At 36.3% G+C, this 14,813-nt stretch overlaps 1 protein-coding gene across 2 annotated transcripts in view; it reads right to left on the bottom strand.

Annotated features, from left to right (window-relative positions):
- LOC123677403 (protein artichoke) overlaps nucleotides 1–14,813 on the bottom strand; it is a 294,809-nt gene that overhangs the window by 227,833 nt on the left and 52,163 nt on the right. For both annotated transcript variants that reach the window (XM_045613900.1, XM_045613907.1), the window contains exon 2: nucleotides 4,562–4,653. The gene's annotated coding sequence lies outside the window, so the exon portion shown is untranslated. The remainder of the gene's footprint in view (nucleotides 1–4,561; nucleotides 4,654–14,813) is intronic.

Genomic DNA, 14,813 nt, shown 5'->3' with positions numbered 1-14,813 from the left:
GAGATCATGGTAGTCAGAAAGATACTTGGGTATAATCTCCTTGTTGGTCATGACCAGAAGATGAGATAGTTTCTTAGATGTTCTCAATCTTGGCAGAATCGGTCGTCTCAATGGATCTGTGCCCTCAAAATCTATAACGCATCTATTCATTGTGGCAAATAATCGCTCCAGTAGTTCTCTTTGGTCTTCTTCTGGATTTACGACGGGTGCAGCATATATATTCCGTCGTTGAGCATCACTTATTGCTAACACATCTGCGTTGTTTTGTTCCTCAGAGTTCATTTGTGCATTGATGTTGTGTTGGTTTTCAGCACAATCGTAGTTTTCTTCAATTGTCGTTTCGTTGTTAGTGAGGTTCCTATTCTGTAGCCTCAGTTGGACTTCATTTTTTATGGTGTTAAGTCTCTCATCGGGTACAAGTTTATTTCTCAATATGACCCGGTATTGGTCGGCTACTCTTTGCTCAGAAACTTGAAGTTCGGGATAGTTTCTGTGGAATTCTGCAAATAATTTTTGACGGTAGCCTATTTTATCCTCTTCCATATTAGTCACTTCATAATATATGCGCATGATCGTTTCATTTATCGAACTTGTCCATTTCATGCGTCTTCTTGGTAGACCTGCTTGGGTGAGTGCTGGTTGGGGATCCTGCGCAGCACCTTCAGCGGTGGGAGAAACTCGTGTTATTCTTCTCCTAGAATGTTGAGATTGTGGAGGCGTAGCATTTTGTTCGACAGACGCCCGTCTCCTTAGCACTCTGTCACCGACGTCCCGCATACTGTCATGTCCAGCGCCGGCTCCAGACACGCCCTGACGAACCTCAGGCAGCGGCTCTATATTTCTATTCCTTAAATTCACCATCATTCATGGGTTCCTCCGTGTCGTGGGGGAGACGGCCTTTGATCGCTTTTTACGATCCGCAGAGCTACGGTGGGAGAATTCTTGAGCTGCTTTCCACACGGCTTCGTCCGTTACCCTGGACAGGGACCCTTCGACAGGTTTCAGCTTCCCGGGTCAGAGAGCTCCTGGAATCTGCGGTGGGCAGGAGTCGATTCAACTCTCCTGATAGGTGAATCGCTAGAGATTCACCTACCGCTACCCGGAAAAAATATCTATTATTATTATTATTATTATTGCTTCAATAAGAGTAGAGGTACAAATACCTATAAACTCAAACTTAAAAAAAAATAACATTCGGAAACTAAATATAACTCAAAACAAGAATTATGGTTTACAATGAGAAAAAAATTAGGACGTATTATTCTCGAGGTTGGGTAATCCATCGGTCATATCCATTCTTGAAGGCGTTGGTGGGGGTTGCAGGTTGGTGGAGGTATGCAAAATGAAGGTCATAAAAAACGATTATGTTGATCGAAATAAATATCTTTAAATCTGTAATATTGGGCCACAGATAATTTATCAATGAAATTCCAGCTACATTTTGTTTCCTCTGTTTTTGATGAGGTATCCTTCGTAGATTCCATTACCCCATGAAGTTAATCTTAGACGACATACTTCTCGAATCACGCAGAACCTCAATGAACAATGAATTAATGCATGGGAATGGTGTATGCAGCCCAATCCTCAACCGTCTCTGTACCTCCGTTTCTCCGTCGTTGAAATTGGTACTGAAAATGTTAGATTTTCAAAGTAACCTAAATCTACCAACAGATTTCTTCCTACTAAAAATTTCATAGAAATGCAAGAAAAATTTAAAAAATCCCACTGGGCACTGGCGCTGACTAAACTGTTTAAACGCACACGAGCTTGCAGAAATATATGCCGTGTCACTCGTGCATATCAAGTCAAGCAATAAATATCTCAATTCAAGTCAAGTTGAAGTATGTGCTTTGTCACAAGCTTGATTTTCAAGTCAAGTAGTTGGTTAAAATATCAAGCTAATTGTTTTGATGTATTCCTAGTCGTTGAAACTCATCGGCATATAATTTTAGAATAGAATAATAGAATAGAATAGAATAGAGTTTATTCAAATATTACATTGATTGTTTAAACTCTAGGAAAAACTGTGAGTTATTTATAATAGCTGTTTACAGTTGTTTGAAATAAATTTCACTCTAACTAAAACAAATTTATAAAATACTAAAATAAAAATCTTGTTCTGTCCCAGCTTCCTTTCCTCATCACGCCGTTGTATATATTTCGTCTTCATCGGGTTCACAGTCACGTTCGGGAATATCTGTCACAATCGGGATATTTTCATTTTTCTTAATTCATATTTAATTTTTTTTTTATTATTATAGTTATTCTTTATGTTGAATTTATTATTCTATGTATCATGGATCTATCTTCTGAAGTCAACCAGTTCTTTCTTTCCTTCTTGAATTTCTTTATGTTTCTTAGTTCTCTTATTTCCGTAGGCACGTTTGGGTACAATCTAGAAGCTAGGTATGTGCAAGTTCTCTGTCCTATTCTTTTTTCTGCTCTCTGTCTTTTATAGTTGACGTTTCTTGTTCTGGTCAGGTAGTTGTGTTCTTTGATGACTAATTTTATCTTCTTCTGTTTGATATTTATTATAATTTTATTGGCATAGATTTGCCTTATATCCAATGCTTTTTATAATTCGTATATCTGTCTACTAGGCAATGTGAACTTCTTTCCATACATTATTTTTAAAATATGTTTTTGCAAGACATCTATGCTTCTTTTTTGACAATCCAAGACACCTCCCCATCCTATGATTCCATATGAGCTATGTACTAGTGCGTCATAAAATATTTGAAGATGTCTTGTGGATTGGATATCTTTTCGTATTAATCTGAATCTGTATGCAATTATTCTTAGCTTTCTACACCTTTTTCAGTTGTAATTCAGAAAATCAAAGTTCAATTTCAGAAACGGGAACATGTATTTCAGAATAGGAATATGTAATTCAGAAAAGAGAAATTGAATTTCAGAATAGTTAATTTAAATTCAGAAAAACGAAATTGAAATTCAGATTAGGAAGTTGAATTTCAGAAAAACAAAGTTGTAATTCAGAATAGTGAATTGAAATTCAGAAAAGGAAAATTGTATTTCAGAAGTTATCAATTCAATTTCAGAAAATGTGATATGTAATTCAGAACAGTATCCAAATACCTTTTGGACCTTACAGTTTTAAAGTTCCGAAGGAACTTTTTGGAATGATTCATTCCCGGAAGATTCCTCCAGAGTGCTTCTCTTTCAGTTTCCTCCTTCTCCAGAAACTCTTTCTTATAGGTGCATTTGCCTATACCACAGAAAGGTTCTAGGCCAGTAAGTGGCGTTTGAGCTCCTTTTCTGGCTAGTGTGTTAGTCTCTTCGTTTCCTTTGAAATTCTGAATTACAATTTCTTATTTCTGAATTACAATTTCCTTTTTCTGAATTACAATTTCCTATTTCTGAATTTCAAATCACCAAATCTGAATTCCAATTTATATTTTCTGAAATCAAATTTACCCTTTCTGAATTACATATCACTATTCTGAAATTCAAATTACCGTTTCTGAATATAAAGTTCTTATTCTGAATTACAATTTCCATATTCTGAAATTCAATTTACTTTTCTGAATTACATTTTACGTTTTCTGAATTACAATTGAAAAAGGTGTAGTCAAATAATGCATATGTTGATCCCACTTCAAATGTGGGTCTATATAAACACCAAGATATTTCGTTGCATTAGTATTTACTATTTCCAACCTATCGTCGACTCGAAGGGTGCCCAAATTTGGAAGTCCAACTTTATAGATGAAAAGGTTAGATATTGGGTCTTCTGTTGGTTTAAGGTGAGTTTACTTTGTTCGAACCATTTCTTTAGCATCCTCAAATCTTTTATTGCTTTCTGTTTCAGATTTTCCCAAGATGTATCTTCGTACATTACAATCATATCGTCGGCAAAACTTATAATTTCTCCAGCAGATTTTTGTTGAAATATATCATTTAGATAAATCAGGAAAAAGAAGGAACTTCCTCGAACGATTTCATAATTCGAAACAATTGTGAAATATAATAAAAACAAATCGAAAAGTTAATCCAAGCCACATCTAACATATGAGTCAAAAATTCCCCCCCTCTCCCTCGACAAGCGAAACGATACCAATCAAACGAACAAAAATATTGGCTCGCGTTCCTTCCAATTCATTTAGTCGAAGCCGGCGAATTCCAGGCTTTCATATGTCGATACCTAGGTAAAAAAAAATCACAAACCTTTTATCTCGCATATATGCCGACTCGGCGTTTTATCGCCGAAGCGACGCGGCCCGACAAAAAGAACAAATAGTGCCTCTTTATTTCCGTACCACTTCAAAGGACGCGAAATTGATCGAAGTCCAGTTCGGACGGAAGAGCGGACGGAAAAGGGACATGAAATATTGATATTGTGTTAGGATGGCGGACGATACGGGGTAGAAGTCTCGCAAATAATACAAACAGCTTTGTTTTCCGGATAAATCATGGTACGGGACAAGCGTCGGACCGATCGAGTTACGGATATATCGGCCGATCCTCGGGCCAAGTTTGTGTCAGGGCTGAGAGACAACTTATTTTTCATCGTACGTCCCTGGAAATATTATGTGCTTGTTACCTTTGTGGCCGATGGGAAGTCCAAACGGATAGCTGAGTTATGAATGCATCCAGTTGAAATGCTTTTCTTGGATGGGTAGTGTTTTTCACTTTCTGAAAAAAAAATGTATAATAATAACAATAAAATACAAAATACAATTCGGTACGGAAAATCAGAAACAGAATTAAAATTTTAGTTTTTTTTGAAGTGCTGATTTCTCCAGCTATAATATAGGAAATACAGGTTGATTGATGTTAGTTCGATACTATCCCTAAATAACCAATTGAATATAACGAGTTTTATATAGATACAAGTATAGTCATTCTGTCAAGAATCCAGGTACTGATGTATACAGAATCACAACCTACATGGGGCCATCTGGAGCTAAAATGACAAGAATAAGACCCCCCTCGAAATCATCTCCAGGAAAGCTTCCAAACCGATTTTCCTCGCGGTTTTCGAGTTTACGGGGTGTTGCAGAATATTTTGACATTCCCTTGACATTATTGTTTGATGGTTCTGATGATTGTCCAGCCTCTTCTGATGAAAAAAGTAATTATGTTTCACTCAGAAAAAGTTTGACGCCCCTTCGGCGAGTAGCGAGTCTTATATAGATAAAGCTTTTTCGCTAAGAATCCAGGTATGTAGGTATACAAAACTACAGCCTAAACGGGACTATCTAGAGCAAAAATGTCGAGAATAAGGTCCCCCTCGAAATCGTCTAGAAGCCACAAGAAAAGTTCCAAACTTTCAATTTTTCTCGCGGTTTTCGAGTTTACGGGGTGTTGCAAATTATTTTAACATATTCTTGACGTTATTGTTCAATTGTTCTGATGATTGTCAGCCTCTGCTGATAGAAGAAGTAATTCTGTTTTACTCAGAAAAAAGCTTGGCACCCCTTCGGCGAGCGTAGCGAGTCTTACATTTGCAGGGTGTGGCGTAATTGATGGATAATCCTGTACTGGCGAATAGGGGAGGTCATGGCCGACCAGAAAATGTAAAGTTATGTTCAGTGAATATATAATAGTTTTCGAGATATCGGACAATTTCATTTTTTTTCTAAAAAGTGCACCTTTACTGACTAATTTGAATGCTATGATCACAAATCTGGTTATTTCCTTGAGTATTGTTTTTTATTTTACTCTCAAATAGCTGTACTATGAGATCAACTACCAAATTCTTACCATCTTGCATAATTTAGAAAAAAAAGTAGGATAATCCTCATGTTCGCAAATTCACTTACTTTTTTCTTTAAGTTTCAGTCGTTATGGAGAAGAAAAAATGTATTGAGACCTTTGTGAACATTTCCTAAATGAATTGTCGATTTCATTGCGGTTCTGAAATTGTATAATACATGTTATTATTTTATTGGGTGCTCGGACTACGTTTTATTATTACAACTGAGGTACTTATTCAAGTGAGGGAGTTTTAGGGATTTTTGATGATACCTAATAATGGTTAAATAAAACACAGTAATATTTTCACTATTTATTTTAAATTACAGGAAGTGCTCGAAATGTCCGCCTTCTGCACGAATGCAGGAGACGAATGTGGCTGCCCTGCACATTTCGCACGACAGGTACGTGATTACTTAAATGAAAAATTCCCGAGAAGATGGATTGGACGAATGGGTACAATTTCTTGGCCACCACGATCTCCTCATCTAAATCCATTAGATTTTTTCTATTGGGGATGTCTCAAAGAGAAGGTATATGACAAGCCGATAAATTCAGTTGAATAATTACGCACACGCATTAACGAAGCAGCTCGAAATATTGATCAAGCCAGATATGCGCGACGAATCAAACGATCTTTTATTAGAAGATGTTTAGCGTGCATTCGTGCAGAAGGCGGACATTTCGAGCACTTACTGTAATTTAAAATAAATAGTGATAATATTACTGTGTTTTATTTAACCATTATTAGGTTTCATCAAAAATCCCTAAAACTCTTTTTCACTGAAATAAGTACCTCAGTTGTAATAATAAAACGTAGTCCGAGCACCCAATAACAGAATAACATGTATTATACCATTTCAGAACCGCAATAAAATACACAATTTATTTATGAAATATTCACAAAGGTCTCAATAAATTTTTTTCTCCATAACAACTGACATAAAGAAAAAATTAAGTGAATTTGCAAACATGAGGATTTTCCTACTTTTTTCTCCTAAATTAAGCAAGATGGTAGGAATTTGGTAGTTTATCTCATAGTACAGCTATTTGAGAGTAAAATGAAAAACAATGCCCAAAGAAATAACAAGATTTGTGATCACAGCATTGAAATTAGTGAGTAAAGGTGCACTTTTTAGAAAAAAATGAAATTGTCCGATATCTCGAAAACTATGATATTTTTACTGGACATAACTTTACATTTTCTGGTCGGCCATGACTTTCCCTATCCGCCAGTACAGGATTATCCATTAATTACGTCACACCCTGTATAGATAAAGCCCTTCCGCTAAGAATCCAGGTAACGGAACTATATAGAGAAAAAATGACGAAATCGTCTAGAAGCCACAAGAAAAATTCCAAACTTTCAATTTTTCTCGCGGTTTTCGAGTTTACGGGGTGTTGCAAATTATTTTAACCTATTCTTGACGTTATTGTTCAATGGTTATGATGATTGTCCAGCCTCTGCTGATAGAAGAAGTAATTCTGTTTCACTCAGAAAAAAGTTTAGCGCCACTTCGGCGAGCGTAGCGAGTCTTACATATATAAAGCCGTTCCACTTAGATACGATGTAGTTAGGTATACAAAATCACAGCCCAAACGGAACCATCTAGTGCAAAGATGGCCAAAATAAGACCCGCTCGAAATCGTCTCGAAGCCCCAGTAAAACTTCCAAACCTTCGATTTTCCTCGCGGTTCTCGAGTTAACGGGGTGTTGCAGATTATTTTGACATTCTGTTGACATTATTATTTACTTGTTCTGATGATTGTCCAGCCTCTGCGAAAAATTGTGAATATCGAGTTTTTAATTGGTTATCAATGAAGAAACCACTTACGCTGCAGATACACACAATTTTCATTCGAGAAGACATAATGGTACTTATATGCAGAAAAAAAATCCATTCTGGATTATCAAACATCAACTTCAAATAATGAACAAAAACATTTTTAGTTCAAATGACACAACCTGTATTTTTTATGTTATTGACCTCAAGAATTAATTTCTAAACTAATTTTATGAGGTTTTCCTGCACTTAAACCTTATAGTTTTTCAGCAAATTTTTGGCCATTATTGGTAGTTAATATTTGGATAATCTAGAATTGATTTTTTTCGCATAAAAGTAGACAATATGTCTACTCGAAAAAACATTGTCTGTATCGGCGGCCTAACTGGTTTCTTCTTCATTTACCAATTAAAAAATCTTTTCTTGTAAATTTTAAGGATGGAGTGATCTGTAGAAACTCATCATTATTCTAGCTTGCGCCACCATTTTTGAATTCTTATACAAGACGTTACGATGAAAAAAACGATATCTTTGTTGTTGGTCATCTCAAATACGTTGAGGGAAGAGGAGTAGTAACACCATAGCCAATCACGAGAACGACATGTGGTAGAAATATCTCTTAACAACCCGTGTTTTTCAGGAAAATATTGACAAAACATCGTTCATTACATGTCCATAAATGCTCTTTCTGTGCACGACTTTGATGATTATTCATTTTGAAGAGAGTAAAAAAAATTTAATGAATCAATATTTGCACGATAGGGTACAGAAACGGCTTCTGAGGAGATACTTCTTGCTACAGCTGTTGCATTATATGTGAAATCAAAATTCAAAAAACGGTAAAGATGGACGAAAGATTGGTCAAAGAAAACGGCTAAGTATTCACACTTCATTTATTAGAGGAATTGTGACTGGAACTGTTGCTAGCACCTCTAATTGAAAAAAAAGGGAAAATTAGGGCTCTAATCATTCACCAGGAAAGATTTACTGATACTCTTCGTTTTCTGGCAAGAATTTTTAAGACATGAAGTAGATCTCGAAAAACTCCATTAAAAAATCTCTTGATAAGCTTGAAAGAAATTTTTTTAGTCATAAGTAGTCAACAAAACACTGTTCAATCTCAGCAAGTCTGCCGACAAGACACGATAGGTATGACCGAATTCCTTCAAGCCCAACTTCTACTAGTCCAACTCAAGCTACAAGTTCCGCAACACACTTTCATGCAAGTCTCTCAATTCGGTCTGTTCGACCCAAGTAGGCCGACTTTTATGCGCATATGTTGCAGGCTTCACAGGCAAAAAAAACTCGATTTAACAAAATTAAAACGACAAAAAAGTGAAATCGAAATCGTTAAAAAACCTTCAAATTCACATAACATGTTGACCCGATACTCGAGCAAATAAGCTGCGTTGACGATATAATCCAGGCCTACTCTACATTATTCATCATAGCTCATAATCCCCAAAAGGGGAGATGAAACAGTTTCCGCAAAGTCGAGTTAATCTGCGCAAATCCCGATATAGAAATGAAGTGACGGTGACGAGCGAGGGATCATAAAATTACTTTTTGATCTGAGCCGTCTACGCCTACCCGATAAATATTCAGCTTCTGTCACTTACGGTGTGGAAAGCGTCAGCGGAATGCGAACGATACCGATGTGTTTTCTCCACTTTTTTCTGGCATTTCGCTCGCAACGTCGTTTCGAGGATATTAGTGGGTATCGAGAATTGCGCGATGGAAATTTTGTGTTTTCGATCGGTCCACAATTTCGGAGGGATGATAAGTGACGGTGAAGAATGAAAAATGTTTTCTCGTGAAGGAAAGGCAGAAACGAAATGGCAAAATATCATTGTTCGAAATTCGAACATTAGTTCCAATTCAATTCCCAATGTAATCTCGTTCAATATAGTGAATTCCATCGTTTATATTCCAATCAGTATATAAGCTTAAATTGTAATTGATAAAATTAACATTCCCTCCAAGTCTGTGTATTTAATCTTATCGAAAAACTGTGGGGCATAGAATTCCCTTCAAGTTCTGAGTCTGGTTGTTAAATGGTCGCACCAAACTCATCCTAAACTCAAGTGTGTTTTAAACCACATAAAAACAACAATCATCTTGAGTGTGTATATATCTTAAGGGTTCGAGCTAATATGCAACTGAGAATTGGATTGATGAAGCAACATTATTACAATCAACTTCTTCTTCTTCTTTCTAGGGCTATCAGTTGTTTTCTCCAATTTTTCGCTATACTATTTTAGGACATTCTATCTACGTGTTCATTCTAAGATCATTCTCGCGTATTTTAGATTTCCGTGTATAGCCAAGAGCCCACGAAGTCATTTTATAAAAGCTGAAAGTTTTTCGGTGCATGTCCTCCACACAGGTACAGACGACCTGCGACCATAGAGTTTCGGTTGTGGGTACTTTGGTAGATAACAGGTAGTAAAGGTGTATGAAATATTACGTTGAATGCGTTGAAGTATAAAGCTCAATTCATTTATATTTTCTTAGGGATTACTTGAGAATACTCATTAGCCATTGCTGGACACTTTTGAAAGTTGCTACCCCCTGCCAGCACTCCTGAACATTCATTCATTCAGTTCTTAGAATGGACTAGTTTTCATTTTTTTGTTAAGGATTAATTCTGAAAATTTAAGTAAAATGAAAGAAAAATGTGGAAGAATCATTGAAATATCTCTAGAAATGAAAAAGTTATGGGACTTTGAAGTTGCGCTTGGAAGAATAATTTCATAGTCTAGTGTGTGACGTCACGCCACTTACACGAGGCGACTGGTATTCGCAGAGTGCTTACGAATTCATTGGTGTACAATCACTTGTGCCGTTCGTGTCGTGTTTTGTTCATTACACGATGGCTGAAATAAAAAAAAAACCTACAAATATTGTATTGTGCCTATGTGTGCAAGCACGACAATTAAAAACCCCAATAAATTGTTTTTTCATGTACCAAATGACATGAATCAAAGAAAAAAGTGGTGCAAATTAATGAGGCGTGACTTAATTGGACCTAAAACTACTTCATATGTGTGTTAAGATCATTTTGATGTAAGTACCTATCAGTACTAGCTGTCTATTTCTGATAATAAAAATACTAAGGTGTAAGTTGGTTTGAAATAAGTTATTGAGTAAAAATAACTTTGTCCTTTCACGAAGCCTTCTTCTATTATGGTGACATAAAAACAAAACTCGAGTTAAAACTACACTGTACAACTAAAAACGGCGCGAGAGCCTTGGCGCGGCTAAGTATTTAAACGTAATTTATGGTGTAGCGATCACAGGCAAGTGGCGTGACGTCACAGACGAGTCGGAGACCAAACACGTTACGCGCTTAAATACGTAAATTTAAATAATCTATTTCTCAGTCATTGATTGATGGATTTTCAAAATTTTTTCACTGATTTATCAGTTTTGTTCTATATTTTAATTCTATCGTGTCAAATACAGTATTATCAACAGTACTTAACTAGTCCATTGTTACCTGCTTTTGTGTTTATTATGAATAATTATGTCCTTTTTTGTGTGATAAAGGTATTGCAGACTCTTACTTTTGATGTTATGCTCAAATATCTGTTGTTCCATATTACATCCGCTAATAATCCGCTTTTTGTATATGGCTTCTCAGTTCTCAGTTGATTTACGGATATCTTGAATCTCATGTAATTCAAGGCTAAAATCTGCTCTATATGAGTTTGTCGCCCTACACTAGCTTGTATTTTAAAGGCTCTTTGCTAATTACTGTTTATTTGGTCTTTGTTCTGAATATTCTCATGATCAATTGCTTACTTATGGTGTGAAATACATACAGGAGTTTTTTAAATCGGCTTCATTTCCTGTAATAATAACGGCAACATCAGCATAACATACCTAATATGTTGATATTCACTTTATAGACTGCCACCGATTCAAATAATTGAATACGTTGAGTATTCAATTATTTGATTTCATTACTAAGTTTTAAGCTTTCATCTGAGAAAAGTGTAACTTTATTCCAAATAATGGAATGATCTACTTATGATTGTGGCACTATGATTTATCGTCGTCCGCTTCCAAAAAGTCAGCACTCTGTAGTACGTTTTTATCGGACTTAAATATCATTATCTCTCAAGAGTTCCAATTTTTGGATGTGCAACGAGAAGGGTATTTCAATTCTGTCAATAAATGACATATGGAATCTTTGATATTCTAACCCAAATATCCTCTCTATATATCATCAAAACCGGACTGGTATAACGCGAAATATTAAGATTCCAGGAATTACACGTTAGCGCACAAGTAGGGCTGCCGTATGTCGAAAATGGGCAAAATTGCAATGGAACTACTCAATTGAATATTCCCATCAATTTTTATCAATATCAGACTGATAGAATGCGACATGTGGGAATTCCAGGAATGTCATGTTTGGGAATCCTCAACGCGTACGCTTTATGTGTAAAACGTGAATTCTTTGATAATCTATAATATTTGAAATATGATTTTATTTATTGTGTGCAATACTGCCATGGGGTATTAATAATTTTCCAAGAAGATATTATAAGCTCATCGTTAGAGACTTTTTGAACGATACTATAAGGTATTTATGGATTGGTTGAGAGGGCCTCTCAACTGATTTTCCAGATCATCAACTGATTTTCCAGATCATCAACTGATTTTAATCTCATATAGATAATTATTTTTGGGGTTATCTAAAATCGGTGGTAGATTCTACTGAAATACATAATCAGGATCCACTAATTTTGAGTATACAATATACTAGCAGATAAATAAGAGACAGTGAAAATCGAAAGTCAATTAGAAATATTCTCAAATGAGCACAAAAATGTATTAACCAAAATGGAGCATATTTTCAGTAGTTGTTGTTGGTGTTAACTTTTAATTTTGTATCTTTTTGTTCTATTTAATGACTCTTTTTAATTGTTTAAACAAGTATTGAATCGATCTAAATCCATTTTGTTATTTATATTAAATATTCAAGCAATCAATTTTGAATGAGGTATATAATATTCGCCAATTTTTCTTCTTTTAGTTAGGTAGGTGTATTGAATAGGTGTATCTTTTTGGTAATTACACAATGGGTTGGTTTGAACTAATAAAATAGGAAAGCTTCAGCGTTATAGGAAGGGATCGAAACACCATAAAGAAGATGAGTCGCGCGACGCTGTAGATCTTCGAGTAGCGACTAATCACGGTCTAAAACTGGTGTCCGGTCCATTATCCAGTTTGATCAGTTTTCAATGCATTTGGAACATATCGCGAAAAAGATTATTGTGAGAATAATGATGATTATTTAACTCATGTTTTTAGGAACCACAGTTACGGCGTATTTATAAGAGGATATATCCTTGACGACGTGGTATAATCGTTTAGGTGTTTCGCCTACTGCCATATTGGGATCATTTCTATAGAAACATTCTTGGACGTTTGGCAAAATAATAAAAGTCAAACTCTGATAAGAAAATAACACCACGGCTCGCAGACAATTCTTCAATTCTGGAATAAGTATTATTTCATGTTGATTTGGGAAGATCAGGAAAAATTATATCCAATTGAAAGATGAGAAAACACGAAATTCCCTTTTCTACCGAAAGCTCTACATCACGAGATGACCTTTCCTGCTCACCTCCCATAGTTCCTCCTCATCTCGCCGTGTCTACGTCATAATCCTCGGATCCCATCTTGCCCGACGTCTCGATCCCCACGCGTCGGATTTTTCTCCCGCCAACGTCGGGACGCCGCCGTAATCGATGTCGCACACATCCGCCAGGATGACCTTTCCGTCGAGAGGGCCTTTTCCCGGTATATTCCAAGCCAAGCGATTATCTCATTAAGTAGACGCGGAAGTAAACGGGTACCGTCTGCCCGCCGGGTAAATATAGAGCAGTCTACCGCTAAAAGACCGGAGTCGGCGTTAAATTTGAATACGTCATCGGTCTGAGTAGGGATTACGGTAACGGAAGTATCGGGACAGAAGATGCTGCTTTCGTATTTTGACGCGAATATGGTAACTAGACGCAAAAATTCGAAAAGGACCAAGAACATGAATGTACGAAAAATGGTTGACGGTTAAGAGGGATTACCACCACTTGACTTTCCGCGTATCAGTTGCAATGACTCGAGGTTCTGGTCGTTCGAAAAAATGTGAATTTTATTATCTCTTTGTTCATTATGTGCAGAATAGGTGGGAGTTTTTTCGATGTCTTCAGTCTATGAATAAAAGGTTTTTTGAGTGTGTAGGGAATCTATCGTTTCCCTCGAAAATATTCCGTCCCAGAACGAAAATCCTAAAACGGAAGAATTCAGTGTAGAAACTCAGAATAGCGAAACCACACCCCTAAGTGATCCGTAGAAAGGCATTGCGAACGGTCGAATAGAAAACAGCCTGAATGCCTATAAAAATCGGCAGTTCAGGGCGAATAATTGACTGATGGAATACTTCAAGAAATGGAGATTCAAAGTGAACACATCGAAAACAGTTGAAATCTAGTTCGGAGGAACAACAGTAAAGAAAGAAAGAGAAGGAAACGTCAAAATAGAAAACCAGACGATAGAATGGAAAAAGGAAGCAAAATACTTGGGAGTAATCCTGGATGAAAGAATGAATTTCAACAAACAGATAGAAGAAAACAGAAAAACGACAAGGCAATTGCACGGCTGATTGTACCATTGCTCAACCCTAGAAGTAAACTTTGGAAATCAAGCTGAAGATAATAAAAATAGTGCTAATACCAAGCATTACGTATGCAGGAGTTACCTGGTACAATACGAAGGACATCAATATTAATGATCAGTTGCAAGGTACACTAAATTCAGTAATAAGAACAGCGGTTGGCGCCCCATGGTATATAACTAACCATCAAATCAGAGAAAAACTGAAAATTGAAACTATTGAAGAAATAGTCAATAAGCATAGAAAGAAGACAAAAGCTGAAAGAACACGAGAATAAGGAACTAAGAAAGATAATACCAATTAAAGTGAGAAAGACCGATAAGAGGAAATACCTCTTTCAAAGAACTAGATAGAAGAAAAAAGTGACATGAAGTAGGAAGGAAAGCCCTCCGATCAGACAACAGCAGAAATAAGGAGAAATGAAATCAGAGGCGAAGGAAATGTAAATTCCGGACCTTAAACAAAAAGAAGATCTGAGCGAATAATTTAATTGAGTTCAGTCCAGTCTACAACTACAACATATGTGCAACACTTGCACCGACAACGACAAGAGTAAAGATTTTCACATCTGTTCCCGAGACCAGCGAAAAACTACCTGCGACCGAACCGCAACGAACCAAGTGTCCAGC

The sequence above is a fragment of the Harmonia axyridis genome, chromosome 1 (assembly GCF_914767665.1).
Source record: "Harmonia axyridis chromosome 1, icHarAxyr1.1, whole genome shotgun sequence".
NCBI classification, from domain to species: domain Eukaryota; kingdom Metazoa; phylum Arthropoda; class Insecta; order Coleoptera; family Coccinellidae; genus Harmonia; species Harmonia axyridis.
The sequence above is the reverse complement of the archived record's forward strand: the minus strand, read 5'-3'. Positions and strand labels throughout refer to the sequence as shown.